The sequence below is a fragment of the Montipora capricornis genome, unplaced genomic scaffold (assembly GCF_036669925.1).
Source record: "Montipora capricornis isolate CH-2021 unplaced genomic scaffold, ASM3666992v2 scaffold_401, whole genome shotgun sequence".
NCBI classification, from domain to species: Eukaryota; Metazoa; Cnidaria; class Anthozoa; order Scleractinia; family Acroporidae; genus Montipora; species Montipora capricornis.
The window spans coordinates 5,001-10,000 of NW_027180134.1; the positions used below are offsets into that span (position 1 = coordinate 5,001).

General features: G+C 38.7%; 1 pseudogene; it reads right to left on the reverse strand.

The window, feature by feature from the left end:
- Nucleotides 1-354: 354 nt before the first annotated feature.
- On the reverse strand, nt 355-4,569 carry LOC138035468 (E3 ubiquitin-protein ligase TRIM71-like; annotated as a pseudogene).
- Between the last annotated feature and the right edge of the window lie 431 nt (nt 4,570-5,000).

Below are 5,000 nucleotides of genomic sequence, written 5' to 3' on the forward strand. Positions count from 1 at the left end.
CATTGCTTAGAAACAGCGAAAAATATTCAAGTTTTCAAAATCCTTAGAGGCTCGCTTACAACGAATTTTGACACGGCTGGTCAACCGTTCACTTGAGCCTTGATACGATGAGAGCAAATAAGTCCCCGCTACACGATTAGTGTGTACTACACGCCTTTTTGTTGCTGCATGTTCCTGCAACATGACCCCTCGTATCTGCCCACCTTAAAGTTTTTGGCAACTGGTTGCCAGCATCCTTTTCGGATGAACTGGAGTGTCAGCAATGGAGCGCCTTACGAATGATTATTCCAGCGTACAGTTATAAAGAGGCTCTGTAGAAAACCAAATACCCACATTTCGCAGAAGAAGATTTACTGTCACCTCCCCCCAGAAACTATCCCTACCTACAGCCACCCTACACCCCAAGCCCCAGGGAAATAAACACAGACCACTAAAGTATACAAACATATTCGCATGAGATCTTTATTTCCATCTCTTCTACCTTTCAATTACAAGGTTCACAGCGATTGAATATCATGATAAAGATAATATACTTCCTAAAGCTACCATATTGCTTCTGCAGAATGATTCCACAGTACATTTCTTTTGATATCAAACCTATTATTAAGTAACAAGGGTACATACTTGCTTATATACACTAAAATATACGAAACAGTTTTTTTTAAAACACTGAGAGCTAAAACGTTATATCTACATTTATTTGCTGTCACGCAAGCGGTTATTACGAAAATGTTGAATATAAATGATAAAAGTGTTCTTAAAAGTGAACTGCATTATTTCCTTAATCAAATCAAAGCTTGAAAATAAATACTCGCTTAAAGTCAAACACTTAAATCAGTCATGGCTCAGTTAATGATAACTACACCGAAACTAACTTTGTTCTTATTAACCGAGCGGGAGGTCTGTATGGGAGAATCTTGACCGAGGTCGCCAGTACAGACCGAACGCAGTGAGGTCAGTACCAGCGACCGAGGTCAAGATGCTCCCATACAGATCGACCTAGCTCGGTTAATAAGATGTTTATCATATGGCAGACAAGAACAATTTAATTCGTTTAATGTAACTGGTTTGTACCATCTGACATTTTGCTTGCGAACGGCGATGAATGGAGATGAGCTGAATTTAATTCTGTCAAAGTTTGCTCGCCATCCTCTCTTTTGTCATCATGCTGTTTGGCACTTCCATAAGTAAATATTGGTAGAAGAAAATACTCAATATTTTTGCATTTTAGTTTGCATCTTTTCACCGCAAAACATTACCGGTCTAGATGCCGTTCTAGATGGGAAAATCTAGACCGCGGTCAATATCGATTTTAGCCAATCAAGTTCGTGAATTTTGTAGTTTCCAGTCCTCGTGAGACAGAGCCATATAATAATGGGCAATATAAAAGACCAATTTCGATATATTAAAAATCAATACTAAACAAAAGGCATCATCTCGAGGCTCTGGGGAAATATTATAAGGATTTGTATGAGTTTATTCCCTGGGCCACGAGATGATGCGTTTTGTTTAGGACTGAATTTTAATATATCGAAAGTGGGCTATTCATCCTGCTAAAAATTCATGCTTTCTTACAAGTAGATTTCCTAGAAGATGAATTTCAACGCAAAAAAAAAGTTATACTTTCTCTTCCCTTTTACAGAAATCAACCTCAGGTACAAAGTGGTAAAATATTTATTATAAGTGAAATGCTTCAAAAATACAGAAACAGCGCAACAAATTACAAGCAAATCAGATAGTAAAAAGGACTCATGAAAGCCGAAAGTCAAACTTCCTTTAGATGATTGATTGTTGTTACTTGGCTTTTAGCAAGTGTCTGCTCAAGGTTCATCAAATATTTGAATGCGATGATTTACTAAGTCAGACACAACAATTTGGCCATTACTGAGGAGTGCTACTGATAATGGATTATGAAACTCTCCTAAGCTGCTGCCCTCTTTTCCAAACTTACCAACAAACTTACCATTCAGTTCAAAGACTTGCACTCTATGATTACCAAAATCACAGACAAGTACATGACCTGATTTAGTCACTGAAAAATGACAGGGATGATCAAACTCTCCATTCCCCTCCCCTCTTGTGCCAAACTGATACTCATAGTACCCCTCCCGGGTGAATACTTTCACACTGTGATCACCATTGTCTGACAACATGAGATAATCACCAGACTGAACACAATGATCAGGAGAACTAAGAGAACTCGGTCCACCTATCTTTGTTAGAAACTTTCCATCAGGGGAAAAGATCTTAATGAATTTGTTGCCCCCATCACTAACAATAATATTGCCATTGGAATCCAATGATAAACCATAAGGATTCTTGAGCTGGCTACCAAGGCTTCCTTCCCCACCAAACATACTCAAGTACCTCCCCTCCTCATTAAAAATTTGGATTCGATGGTTGTTGGTGTCTGCAACATAAATATTCCTGTCTTTACCAAAAGCTATTCCTCCAGGGCGTTGAAACTGTCCCTTGTCTCTACCCTGACGACCAAAGGATCTCAGAAAATTGCCCTTGCAGTCAAATATCTGCACCTTGTGCTCGGAAGTGACTGCGATTTCATCCCTGGAATTTACTGCTACCCCCCAAGAATAAATAAACATTCCATCATTCGAGCCTTGTTTTCCAAAAGATAAAACTGGTTTGACATTGAAAGGTTTAATAAAAGCAGAAAAAGGGCTACCGCGAATATGTTGCCCGTTTACCTTAACTGACAAATTGAATTTACCTCAAATGCAGGAGAATAGCTGATTTTGTAGGTCCCGTCTTTGTTGTCATTAACAAGAAATTTGTTCATGCATTCCTGCCCTCGCTCGTCTCTCAAGTCTACCATTACATTGTCATTCTTATTATAACATTCTGTGGCAGCCGCGTTTCTTGTCGTTAAATTGAATTGAGCTTCACGCCCAACAGTTCCATCATAAAGTCCTTTGCCTTCGGCAACAGATTCCTTTGCATTAGTTGTGCTGCGAAATTTCAAAAGACCAATGCCCTCGATGTTAATTGTCTCCAGGATTTTGTTATTTTCCTCGAAAAATAATTCAGACAGGTTTTCAGGGTCGCGCTCAACTCTCTGAACTTCTCCTACCCGTTCTAAAGTAGTTTGCAATGGATTCTTTAGCTGAACCACCTCGGCGTCTGTGCTTTGTGTCAAAAGTTTCTCAGCTTTTTCCAGCGCTGATTCGATCTCCTTCATTTCCTGCTGAATCGCTGTTTTTTTGGACGTTAGACTCTCCAGCGATTTCTTGGTTTCGTTTTCCACTGCTGCCTTGATATTTTGCCTTTCCTCTTGAAGTCTCCTCATTAAATTATCAACAAAAATATCGACGTCTCTTAGCATGTGTTCGCTTCGTTGAACAAGCTGAGCGTATTCGTCGTCAATTTGAGTGACCATCTTCATCTTTGCTTTCAAGGTTTTTTTTGGCGTTTGAATTAGATCTGCTAACTCGATCTTTTGAGCTTCGGCTTCCTCTTGGATTAATGTCACTTTGTGTCCTGCGTGATCTAAGATGACACAAGTTTGACAAACTGAGTTTTCGGGACAAATTTTGCAGAAAAACTTGAGCTCTTCTTTCTCGTGCCCCTTCTTTGAGCAAAACACGGGTCGCTTCACTAATATTTCATAGTCTTTTTCTTGAAAATCTTTCACGGCCAGAACGCGGTGATCTTTGTAGCCTCGCCAGATTTTGTGCCCAATCAAACACTCATCACAATAAAACTTGCAACACTCGAAGCAGTACGAGGTTTTTGAGCTTTTCTTGTCGCAGTTTCCGCATGATACTTGGGTCTTGTCAGATTCTTTAATAGCTAGGGCATCGATGAAGCCGCTGAGAAAAAAGCTTGTGGGAAGATCTTTCAAATCACCGCTTGCAGGAACTCTACAACGGACTTGGCATTTCGGACACCTCAAATTAACTTGACCACCGCTTGCTCGATGCCAGTCGATCAAACAGTTCAGACAGAAACTGTGCAAACATGGAAGGTATCTTGGATCTCTAAGGATGTCTTGACACACCGGACACGAGGTTTCTTCGCGAAGATTGAAAAGCAACTTTGGGATATCCATATTGCTAATCTCTACGCCTTCACGAACTGAGTGCCTTTGACTATGATTTTCCAAGTCTCGTGATTTCTATCTTTAGCTTTTCTTTTAATCTGGTGACCATTAGCCAATCGCTGCGATGTGTTTTAAGAGTCTGTTGATTGTTTTGTTTTGGTTCTGTGATTCCCAGAAATTTGGCTTTTATGCAGCCAGCGAGCTTTGAAAATAATACAGTCAAAGCGAAGGGAGGGCAAGTGGGTGACCTTTGTGAAGTGTTGTACGCTGAGATCACGGAGCTCTGCCTAATAGAAATGGCTTTTTGAACGAATTAGGACAAAGGAGAAGCTAAATATTTTACAAAACCGAGATTCCATGGTATAACGCTTTCGATAATGCTTCTTTTAATCTGCATAACAGAGAATTGGTATAAACTAAGGAACAAATACTTGGATATTATGAAATGGAAACCAATTATCAGGCTAAATAGAGAACTCTGACTGGCTGGTGTTCGATCGGGATTTTACAGTACGGACCATTACCATGAAAACAACCCGTTTCGTATTTAATAATAATAATAATAATAATAATAATAATAATAATAATAATGATAATGATAATGATAATAATAATAATAATAATAATGATGATGATGATGATGATGATGATGATGATGATGATTATGATAATAATAATAATAATAATAGTCTTTATTGTATAGAATATTGGTAAAAACACTTTTAAATTGTTCATTCCTTATATTATTTTATATTATTGCAGCATAATGAAGGAGTGACTCATATTTCTTAAAACTCTATTCTTAGTAGGTTGTTGCGTGCCGTTGTACGGTATGCTTGAAGCTGATATAAAATGCCGACTAGTAATCGCTCAGAATGAAAACCGTTATCTGTCAAAAGTAATCCCAAGGTATGTTTGCTGCAACACCTTCGATTTCCACAAA